We start from the raw sequence: 12,302 nt of genomic DNA, 5'->3' as shown, positions 1-12,302 counted from the left end.
GGCACCAGGGCATTGAACTGTGACCTCCCAGTTCATAGTTCCATGCTCAACCACGGAGCCGCGCCGGCTCATAAGAGTAAGAAGCAGCTCTAACTGGTTTGGCTCAGTGGATAGAGTGTTGGCCTGTGGACTGAAGGGTCCCGCGGGGTGGGTGTGAGTCCCCCTGACCCACAGAGTGTCCCGTGGGGTGGGTGTGAGTCCCCCTGACCCACAGAGCGTCCCGCGGGGTGGGTGCGAGTCCCCCTGACCCACAGAGCGTCCCGCGGGGTGGGTGCGAGTCCCCCTGGCCCACAGAGCGTCCCGCGGGGTGGGTGCGAGTCGCCCTGGCCCACAGAGCGTCCCGCGGGGTGGGTGTGAGTCCCCCTGGCCCACAGAGCGTCCCGCGGGGTGGGTGCGAGTCGCCCTGGCCCACAGAGCGTCCCGCGGGGTGGGTGTGAGTCCCCCTGGCCCACAGAGCGTCCCGCGGGGTGGGTGCGAGTGCTCCCATTTCACAGACGAGGACACTGAGGATCAGAGCCATCGGGGCTTCCTCAGTGTCAGCAGCTGGTGGAGGATGAGTCGGAACCTGAGGGGAGGGGTCCCCACACTTCCCTGCCTTCTGTCATTGGCTGGAAATGTGTGGGGGTGGGTGAGTTAAACAGTGACCAAGGCCCTAAACCTGCCTGTGCTCCCCGGGACCCAGGGTGGCCCTGGCAGCCGCTCACCAGGAGCCCTTATTCACCTGCGCCCATGTGACTCCATATCAAGACCAGGTCTCTGTGCCCCGAGCAAGAGGGCGCAGGTGAGGGGCAGGAAGAATGTTGAAATCCCTGTGAGTTACCTACGAAAACGATCAGATAAGGCGAAGGTGAGCCCACAGATCACGTACAGGCCGGGTTTGCTGTCATTCTACACCGTTTCCATCCACAGACGCACACAGGAGCAAAGGCCACCTGTGCCCGCACTGCCTTCCTCAGCCCCACCCGGAGGACAGGGGGCAGTGCAGGTGGTGACTGTGCCGCCTGCCCAAGGACGAGCGGGCGCCAGGGCGCAGGGCAGAGCAGGGAGCCGTCGGCAGGACGATGCTGGCAGTGGGTCCCTGACCGCGAGAAGGCGCTGAGAGCCTCGGGCTGCGCTCAGGTGAGTCTGCCCGGGACAGGGATCGCTGAATGCGCTGCCTCACGGGATGCGGGTCCTGGGTTCTCCAGGCGGCTCGTGGGGGTGATGGCAGCAGGCCAGGCCGGCTGGGGGAGGGGCACGGCTAGACCATGGTCCAGCCTTGCCCTGGCGCATCCGTGTCACCTGGGCCTGTGCCCACCGTCTTTTGTAAATTGGCGACAGCACTCAGATTAGAGAGTGGGGAATGGACACCCTGCGGGGCTGCTGTGGTCACTCACAGACGGCCTTCACCCCGCTTTCTGCCTCTTCCTCTTGTCCCCCCTCCCCCCACTCGCCCTTGCCTTGCGGTCTGCCGGGATGCTCTGCTGAGGGACCTGGCTGTGGCCCCCCGTTTTGTCGGCCCTAGGAAACTGGTGCCGCTGCCCGGTGGGGTGGCGTGTGTCCCGCCTCCCTCCGGTGCAGGAAGGCGCACCCCGTCTGACTGGCTGCCCAGAGTCTCTGGCCCCTCGGCCTCACTCAGTCCGTTTCTGGTGACGGAGCCCATGCCAACCCCTCCTTCCTGGCTGGCTCCAGGCCTGCCTCCTGCCATTTCTCTCTGGATGAAGGAGGCAGAGAGAGAGAGCCTGGGGCTAGCCAAGTGGCCCTAGAAGGACAGGGGATGTATAGGTCAGGGGACTCCCAGCCACTCCTATTGCACTCTTCGCACCGTCCGGCCTGCGCGGCCCTGCTGTCTGCCCTCCGTCTTTCTCCTTCACTGTCCACGTCAGTGGGTGCGGCCCAGCTGGTGTGTGTGGTGGGGATATGGTTTCTGGGTCAGCAGCGACCCACCTCCTCCTCCTTTCCGTGGATCACCACCCTCACTCACTGAAAAAACCACCAAGTGTATCACCGACACAAAATCCTCCAGAACCCCTTCGCTTTCCTGCGGGAGACAGTCTCAGGGAGAAAGAAGCCTAGGACAGGCGTGTGACTTCTGGTGGAAATCAGAGTGTCCCGGGTCCCAGAGAAGCACCAGGGAGGGGCTCCCGACCCAGCTCAGGGAGGGTGGGCTCCGCCAGGAGAAGGCGGGTTTCCTAAACAAAGCCTCTACTGGAAACGCTGAAGGGGGAAGGTCATTTTGTGGGGAGAACAGTTGTTGCTTCATCTGTAAAATCTGTGTGTAGGCCCCACCACCTCAGCCACCCGCGGCAGCCTGGCCCACCCGGTTCCCGCCGTCTAGGACTCTCACACGCTCCGTGTTCCGTCAGCACCAAAGAGATTATTGGATGAGGCACTTATTCAGCGAACATCCCCCCACGCTGTGAAGGAGGCCTCCTGCCGGGCATGTGTCCCCCTCGGGGAGACTTCGAGGCGATGCCAGTCGCACAGTAAACAGTCGCGAAGACACTGTCTCCAAAGACCTGGGAAGCTTCATTCTGTTGTGGTTGCTCTAAACATTAAAAAGTGCTTACTGCCCACATATTTTGGGTAACATGTGAGAATTATATTCATACGGAAGATAAATAATTTGGGACCGTTTGCAAATAAGGGATCTGGAATGGGAGAGAGATGCTGGAATGGTACCTGCAGACCTGCAGGGTCCCTGGGCTGGATGCCACCTTGTGGGAAACGGAGCCCAATCGAGTGGAAACCAGGTTTCTCAACTCAGCAGCATTCTGGTCTGGACCCGCTCGATGCCAGACACACCCCTGCCCCCCAGGCCATGACACGTGTGGCAGACGTGGCTGCCTGTGCCCGGATGAGAGGTGCCTGTGTAAGAGCTCTATCTCAGAGACAAGGACCTGAGGCCCAGCGCGGGAGCGATGGCTCGGAAGCCGCAGCGGTTGGAGCAGAGCCTGGTCAGCACTTCCGTCGGCTGCTGCCTCTTCCCGGCTCTTCGCACGGAAGCTCTACCAGGACCTCCTGGCGATGCCACGCAGCTCTGTCTGCACCAGGGCCTCGGAGCAGACTCTCAGATCATGTGGCTTCTGTCGAGAGCCCAGACTTGGCAGCGTGTACTGAGCCGTCTCCAATGAACTTAGGAACAAGATTTTTATGAAATTCCAGCAACACTCGCTGAGCCAATTCCGAGTCGCCATGTGGTTCCTCCCCAGCTCACACTTTCCTCTGAGAAAGTCCGTTCTCCCTGTACTAGTGCCGGTGCCTGAGCCAGTCCCCGAGGACTTCTGCACAACCGATCGCTTTCCATGGCGCTGGCGACGGGGTGACCCCGTGCTTGCCAAGCAGCGAGCAAATCCACACACAGCTTCTGTCCGTGTGATAACCGGGTGTAACGTATGCAAAGCTGAGGTTCACTTCATGAGAGCCTCCGGCTTCCTGGGTCCTTCCTCCTGCTCAGCCGTGCAGCCACCTAGAAATCCCCAGATGGTTCCCGTGCTGACACCTGCGCTCCTGTCCCTCGCCTCTCGCTCGCCATGTTGACGGAGAAGTGACGGAGACAGCAAAGGGGAGAGAAACCCGACTCCAGAACGTCTCTCCCTGGGGACTGCGCAGGCCGGCTCCCTTCCGGGCTGCGCAGGGTCGCTGGGCGCCCGGCGTGGATTCTGTCACGGCCGCGCTGCTGCCATTGGTCCCGCGGCCCGTGTTTGGAACAGGCCCCCGGAGCCAGCGGACGCCGGCGACATTCAATCTCTGTCCCAATCCGTGTCAGTGTGACGAAGGTCTGACGGGCCCCGGCCGGTCCTCCTGGCAGGCGGCCCGCGGCCACAGCAGGTGCACCCCCCGCCCTTTGTCCCAGTGACCCGGAGCCGGGAGATGGCCGGGAATGCTGCTGACGCCATGGGGCTCAGCCCCGCCCGCTGCCTCCCACCCTGCCCGCGGGCGAGGAGCCGTGTCCACGTTGCCGATGTCCTCAGCGCCGGATGATGAATTTGGGGCTGGCTTTGTGCAGGGCCCAGGAATGTCCCCGTCAGTGGAAGGGTCAGGGGGTGCTGCCCGGTCCCAGCACCATCTCCTTCCCCCAATCCCGACCCTGCCCTGAGGATGCTCAATGCTCCTGGAGCGGCCTGCCGCCTGGTCCCCCGCCGTGTGCAGAGCAGCGTCTGCAGTGGCCACGGTGGGATCGCGGGGAGGCTGCAGAAGTGGCCTACCGGTCCCGTCCCATCCCCCCGGCCGTGGTTAAGAGTCGGTGACAGCGCAGCCTGGGGCCTCGTTTGCTCTCGCTTCTCTGAACTGTGGTTTCCGCAGCTGGGAGGTGAGTGGGAGCTCACACGTTTCCTCCCGAGGGTCAGCCCGCCGTCCGCCCAGGCGTGGCTTCCAGATCCCTGGTAGCTCAGACCGTCCCGGGCGCCCGACGGTGGTCCGGCTGCTCTAGTTTTCAGTTGAAGGAACCGAATCCCAGGCGGCCCGGTGACCCATTCAGGGCCGCGTCCCAGACGCCCCGCGGAGCCCCCCTGCCGCTCGCTGCCCCGCACACGCAGCGTGTCCATTCCACATACAACTCCCGGGCAGGGCGCAGCGCGGAGACCAAGCAGTGGGTGGAAAAGCTTCATGGTGGACTGAGATTCAGGATGGAAACACGTGGGCAAGTGGCGTGTTTCCTGGGGCGTCACCAGCAGGACCGAGAGTGGGATTCCATGGATGTAGAGCGAGGACACGGCCCCGGCCGCTCGTCTCTGGTCCTCTGGACCTCTCCCTGCACGGCCATCGTGACGATGTGTCTCGGCTTGGGGACCAGCTGGTCAGATGTCGCCGAGGTCACCTGCATGCAGTGGAACGGAGCGGCTGGTCTCCTCTGCCCCTCCGTCCTCCTGAGCTGGCAGCTACGGGCCGAGGGCCGGACCCATGGAACTTTCTCAGGGATCAGCAGGTCTGCGTGAGCACTGCCCACGACATGGCAGCAGACGTGGCGATGGGCTCTGAAAGTGGTGAGTGCATTTTCAATTCGGTTTGTTTTTCACTAATTTAAATGTAAAGGTATGCGGCCGTGAGTTTGCACAGTGCTTAGAAAGTCCGCTCGCCTGGGCTCCCCGCTTCTCTGGTGGTTGGCCGGGCAGGGCAGGCCTGGGGCCGCTCCCCAAGAACCCCAGGTCCGTTCCCCAGGCCCTGCAGACCTCAGTGTGAGTGTAGCTCCCCCTTGGGCTCCGGCTCGCCACGCGCTCGCCTCCCTGTGTGCGTGCAGGACCGTCCCTAAGGGTGAGTTCCATGCGTGTTGAGGGAGGGGCAGGTGGTGTCCCTTTCCCCGGGCCTTACGGACAGCTCCTCCAGCCACGGGAGGGTCAGCAGCTCCTGCCTTTCAGGGGTCAGTCCTTGCTCCTCTCCCCGCTGAAGGCCTCCACTTCCCCCTCCAGCTCCCTGTCCCAGCGGCTGGGGTCAGGCCCGGACAGGCTAGCACCTTGGCTCCTCAGCTCTGCTCCGCCGCCGTCTGACATGGTGACGGAGGCGCGAGGGAGGGGTGTTCAGTGATGTCATCAGAGCGAGGGAGGGGTGTTCAGGGATGTCATGCGGGGCGAGGGAGGGGTGTTCAGGGATGTCGTGTGGAGAGAGGGAGGGGTGTTCAGGGATGTCATCAGAGCGAGGGAGGGGTGTTCAGTGATGTCATCAGAGCGAGGGAGGGGTGTTTAGGGTGAGGGAGGGGTGTTCAGGGATGTCATCAGAGCGAGGGAGGGGTGTTTAGGGTGAGGGAGGGGTGTTCAGGGATGTCATCAGAGCGAGGGAGGGGTGTTTAGGGTGAGGGAGGGGTGTTCAGGGATGTCATCAGAGCGAGGGAGGGGTGTTTAGGGTGAGGGAGGGGTGTTCAGGGATGTCATCAGAGCAAGGGAGGGGTGTTCAGGGATGTCATCAGAGTGAGGGAGGGGTGTTCAGGGATGTCATCAGAGCGAGGGAGGGGTGTTCAGGGATGTCATCAGAGCGAGGGAGGGGTGTTCAGGGGTGTTGTGCGGAGGGAGGGAGGGATGTTCAGAGATGTCGTGCGGGGCAAGGGAGGGGTGTTCAGGGATGTCATCAGAGCGAGGGAGGGGTGTTCAGGGATGTCATCAGAGCGAGGGAGGGGTGTGCAGGGATGTCATCAGAGCGAGGGAGGGGTGTGCAGGGATGTCATGCGGAGAGAGGGAGGGGTGTTCAGGGATGTCGTGCTGAGGGAGGGAGGGGTGTGCAGGGATGTCATGCGGAGAGAGGGAGGGGTGTTCAGGGGTGTCATGCACGGTTCCGCCAGGCATCCTTGCAAGCGCTGTCCCTGCCCTGCCTGGACCCATCTCAGCGGCGGCCGGCCCAGCTCTGTGTTCGGCGAGACCAGTGGTCGGCGAACTCATTAGTCCACAGAGCCAAACATCAACAGTACAACGACTGAAATTTCTTTTGAAAGCCAACTTTTTTAAACTTAAACTATATAAGTAGGTACATTGTTATTAACTTAATTAGGGTCCTCCTAAGGCTTAGGAAGAGCCACACTCAAGGGGCCAAAGAGCCGCATGTGGCCCGCGAGCCGCAGTTTGCCGACCGCAGGGCTAGAAAGAGCGGCTCGGTTTCAGGTGTTTTTCTGGCAGCTCCTCAGGTGTCTCCTTCGCTTTCACGGCGACCAATGTTCAAGCGGAGAGCGAACACGTAGCAGATGAGCTGGGTTTGTTTTGTTTCACGTATTTAATAGTGTTTAAACACTAGCTCAGCTTTCCCACATTTTAAAAGGAATTTTGCAGCGCGTGTGTGGCTGAGACATCTGAGCTCCATTCGTGCTCGCTCTCAAGTTCGTTCTTTCTCCAAGTCGGGGGCCAATTCTAGGCCCTCTGGTCTCCACGGGAATTTTAGGATTTGCGTGCGGGATTCTACAGAAAAGCCTCCTGGGATTTTGATAGAGAGTGTGCTGCATCTGAAGGTTCATTTGGCAAGAGTTAACATTTTAACAATATTGAGTCTTTTTGATGGGTGAAAATTTAGGTTTTCTTTAATGTCTCTCATCAATATTTTATAGGTTTTCAATGTAGAAGCCTTTCATGTCTTTTGTCGACTTTTTTTCTAGGTATTTCTTATTTTTGGCACTATTTAAATTATTTTTAGTTGTTGATTGTTGCTGGCACATAAACATTTTTCACACATTTATCCTGTATCTTGCAACATGGATAAACTCACTTATTAGTTTGTGAAATTTTACTGTGAAGTAACTTGGTGTAATTTTTTTTTTTTTATGTTTCTTGTGCTCTGGGTTTGATAAATATCTTGGGTCTGTGGGTTTATACGTTTTGCCAAATTTAGAAAATTTTTATCCATTATTTCTCTAAAATAGTTTTTCTGTTGTCCTCCTCTCTACTCATCTCTAAGTCCTCAAATATACACATACTAGAGGCCTGATGCACAAAATTCGTGCAAGAGTAGGCCTTCCTTCCCCCTGCTGCCAGCACCCGGGACCCGGGCTTCCCTCGCAGCCTGGGCTTTCGGGTCTAATTAGCATATTATGCTTTTATTATTATAGATTAGGTTGTTCAAAGTTGTCCCACAGTTTGCTGCTAAGTTTGTCATTTCTTTTTTAAATTAAATCTTTATTATTCAGATTATTACATTTGTTCTTCTTTGTCCCCCCATAACTCCCCTCCACCCAGCTCCCACCCCACCCTCCGCCCTCACTCCCCACCCACTGTCCTCATCCATAGGTGCACGATTTTTGTCCAGTCTCTTCCCGCATCTCCCACACCCCTTTCCCCCCCCCCCAAGAATAGTCAGTCCATTCCCTTTCTATGTCCCTGATTCTATTATAATCACCAGTTCATTCTGTTCATCAGATTATTTATTACTCGATTCTTAGATTCACTTGTTGATAGATGCGTATTTGAAGTTTGTCATTTTTAATAAAGTTTTTTGGAATTTTACTTTGTGTAGCTTTTATTGCTATGTTTTCAAAGTCGCTGTCTTTTGTTCTGCAAAGCCCAGTCTGCTGTTATCACACCCAGTGTGTGTTTTGTCTAGTAGGAGCACCTTATAGTTTTCAGCTCTCGATGCTTGAGTGGGGTCCCCTTCACTTAAACATCTGGAACACAGCTGTACGGTTAGAACTGCTTTTGTGTCCTGCTTGCTGATTTTAACATCCGATTAGTTCTGGGTTGGTTAGGATTGGCTGGGTTTTCTCCATGGCAGATTTTTCGCTGTTTCTTTGCATGCTGCGTGCATCGACTTTGTTTGGTGCCGAGTATTTTTGTGTGTCTATAAATACCCTCGAGCTTTGGTCTGGGATGCAGTGAACTCACTTGGGAGAAGTTTGACCTTGGGGGTTCTGCTTGTAGGCATGTAGACATGGAGAAGACATAAACTTTTGATATTTATTATTAATTTTATGGAGTTATTTTCTAGATATTACTATTATTATTATTAAATTCATAGGAAATTTATTAGTGGTATGAGATAAGACACCAATATTATTTTTTCCAAAATGTTAAGAAATTTCCCTAGTACTATTACTTAAAAAATATCCATCATGCCTGGCCAGTGTGGTTCAGTAGTTGAGCATCCTCCTATGAACTAGGAGGTCAAGGTTTGAGTCCCAGTCGGGGCACATGCCCGTGTTGCAGGTTCGATTCCTGGTGGGCGCCAAGCAGGAGGCAGCCAATCGATGATTCTCTCTCATCATTGATATTTCTGTCTCTCTATCCCTCTCTCTTCCTCTCTGAAATCAATTAAAAATATCCATCACCATTGATTTGTGATGCCATCTTTATAAAATGAATACTTCTTGTGTACACTAGATTTGTTCATGGGTTCTCAGCTCTTCCGTTTTCCCGTCTTGTGCCTCCTATGATGCTGCTTAAACTCTAGACAAACACCTACACGATTCCTAGTCATGGACGATTCTTATTCCTTCAGTCTGTCTTCCAGATAGACTTTGTGTTAACGTGTTGAAGTTAGAGGAGTAAAAAAACATTAACAATCTCTCTGGGATCAAATAGAACATCTGCATTCCTTTTGGGGTGGGGAGGACTGCCATTTTACACCACTTTACTCTTCGCCATCTTCCTGTCCAGACATACTTTCTCTCTCAATGTATGCAACTCTGCTCTCTCACCGAGACATACGTATGTTTCTTGGGCATTTTAAATAAGATTCCCCCCACGCTGTTGCTTTTGTTGTTGATATTGTGGCTGGGAGCTCTGGGCGTTAGAACTGACTTCCGTTGGTTAACGGGAAAGATAGTGGCATCTGCAGTTTTCTGTTGGTTTCGTACGTGTGTGATTTTTAAATCAATGGGCCACTTAAAACTCGTAATAGTCCCTTGATTATGATTCTGTTGAATGAATACCAGGAAACTCTGCGAGATGTTGAGTGGGAGAGCGGAGATCATTAACTGAGAACTTGTAAACTGCCCTCACCAGGGGATGGATTTTGCTCCAAAATCCTAGAGTTCCTGAGAGATGAGCACAACTTAAAAAAACACGCAAATGTACCTCATTCCCAGCGGCCGGCACAGTCCTGGCAAGCAGCCGCGGTCCTGTTGGATGTTGGGGAGAAGCACGGGCGACCACCTTCGGATGAGTGCGCAGCCATCAGATGCCATGGATCCCCGTAATGCGGCACCTACGTTACCTGCCGTCTCCCTGCCCCTGATCTCAGTGTAGCCCCCTTTTCTTTCAAAAAGACCCACTAGCCCAGCTGGCGTAGCTCAGTGGTTGAGCATCGACCTATGAACCAGAAGGTCAGGGCTTGATTTCCGGTCAGATCACATGCCCGGGTTGCAGGCTCCGCTCGGTCCCCAGTGTGGGGTGAGGCAGCCAGTCGATGATTCTCTCTCATCATTGATGTCTCTATCTCTCTTGCTCCCTCTCCCTTCATCTCTGAAATCAATAAAAATATATTTAAAACAACAACAAACAAAACAAAACGACCCACTTTGTTTCATCAGGGAGGTGGAGAGGGGGTTCCAGCCGCTCCCCGAGCCGTGGTTCTCAGCTGTTCCCTAAGCGCGCAGCACGGAGGGGACAGGCCGTTGCTCCCCGGGCTCGGAGGGCCTGCCGCGGCCAAGACAAACACCCAGCGAACCTCCCCTGGAAACTCATGCCCGGAGTCACGTTTGTCTGGGGGAGGAGGTGCCTGGGCCTCAGAGCGGCTCCACAGGAACTGACCCCGGTGGGAACTTGTAAAACCATCAAAAACCGCATTAGGGAGCTCGGCAAACACTTCCCGTTGATTTGCCCTGAAACCCAGGGCACATTTCCAACTGCCCCGGAGGGAGCCCGCTTTGCCAGGTGGCCTTTGGGGGCCCAGAGATCAGGGAGAACACGGACCTTTGTCATCATTTGCCCCCCATCATTGGCCTGGAATAGCCTTGCCCCTCCTCACCCATTTTTGCTCCCGTTGTGGCTTCAAATACCCCTGAGAGCAACTCCCTGGGGGAGTAATGAGCTTGCTGCCCAGGGTCAAGTGCAGCCCAGTTCCCCAGATGGCGGAGGTTAACTAACGCATTTTTTCAGCGTCAGAGGGGACCGGGACAGAATCTTCCGCGGCACTGAGAACACGCGGTAGTTTATTTATTAACAAGCACAGAGTGAGCTCGTGCGCTCGAGATTTCGAGTTACAAGGGACTAATAAGACCCAGTTGAAGGCGTCGGAGACGATGACCTACGCTGGGCAGGAGGTAGGGGAGACATCACGCTCAAGGATAGAGCCTCTGTTCCTTTCACCGTGTCAGCCTGTGGGCCGGAGAGGAAGCAGGTAGAGCAGCAAACATGTCGAACCGTCTAAGGGATTTGTTGTAACGAGTGCAGCGGCCCTTGTGTGTACCACGCACGGAGGTTAACGAGGGGTGACCAGTGGGACATGTCAGAACCCCAGGGCTGAGTCTGTGTTCTTACCGCCCACGTGACCTCGAACACAGCGGTTTACCCTCATCTGTGAGATGGAAAGAGCCCTGCCTATAGCCCCAGGCTATCGAGGCATTTACTGAGAAAACATGTACAAGATTTTCGAAAACAGACGATCTACAAACAAAGGTCCGAGTGGTAGATTCTGGGAGAAATAGTTTAGTTCGAATTCCCCAGCGTTTGCTATCACAGGGCTGACGTCCCGGTGAAACGAATGGACAACGATAATGAGCAATTGGCGTAAGTACCTGTGGTCATTTATTTTTCTAAGCAACTGCGCCACCCCTGGCTTCAGTGACTGAGCAGGGAACAACATTTCCCAAGTGAAAACTGAGACCCCAAGTGTGACTTGTAGTCACAGCCAGTGTTCAGCCCCTTTTACTTACAATTTTAAAGCTTTAGTGACTCGTGTCATGGGTTCTCAGAGACCTGGCTCAAGGGGTCGAGGCTGAGGACTGGCTCCTCATGTGGGGCCACAGACGATCATCCCACAGGCACAGTCCGCACCTCGCAGACTGTGCTGATGACGAGGTCAAGGTTCTCCGTTAATAGGGAGGGGCAAGCAAACCGTGGGCGCTGATCTTGTCTTTTCACGCCCAAAAGGATTGTATTGGGCGCCCATGCCTCTTACGGGCTCAGCTTTCACTAGGCCAGAAATCTACGATCAAGGACGATATCTTATCCATCTGCCTGTGCTCAGCCTCTGGCCCTGAACTTGGAAAAGGGTAGGTTTCAATAAAGGTAGGAACGAGTACGTGAGTGCATGAACCCCGAGCATGAGCAGAACATTGAAGAAACGCACAGCATGTTTCCTGTCCGTTGTGAGCGGGGGGAAGGCAGTGCTTCACTTCTTCTTTTTAAAAAAATCTATTTTTATTGATTTCAGAGAGGAAGGGAGAGGGAGAGAGAGATAGAAACATCGATGATGAGAGAGAATCATGGATCAGCGGCCTCCTGCACACCCCCCGCTGGGGATCAATTCTGCAACCTGTCCTGTGCCCTGACTGGGACTCGAACCGTGATCTGGTTCGTAGGTTGTCGCTCGCCATGGCAGCCGGGCCGTGCTTTGCTTCTGAAGGTACCTTCACGCGCCTGGTCTGGGCGGACCGTTGAGCGGGACAGGGCCCCGGCCACTCCCCTTTCTGGACGGTGCTTGGTGAGATGGTCGCACTTGGCAGGGAGATGGCGCCCTGATGGGCCAGAGCTCTGAACTGTCCTCTCCCCTGTCCTCTCCCCAGGGAGCCTGGGGCCGGACTCCGCCTTGTGGTGTGGAGGGTCCTCCTGGACTGAGGGAGGCAGGAAGAGGACAGGTGCTGAGCCAGCAGCCAGCCCAGGTCACCCAGGGGGTCCTTCCCAGGAGGAAGACCCCGAGGAGGGTCTGGGGCCGAGCCAGACCCAAGGGAAATCTCTGGTCTCAAAAGGCTGGGA

This window comes from Myotis daubentonii, chromosome 6 (assembly GCF_963259705.1).
Source record: "Myotis daubentonii chromosome 6, mMyoDau2.1, whole genome shotgun sequence".
Classification (NCBI taxonomy): domain Eukaryota; kingdom Metazoa; phylum Chordata; class Mammalia; order Chiroptera; family Vespertilionidae; genus Myotis; species Myotis daubentonii.
This window is presented reverse-complemented; position numbering follows the sequence as displayed.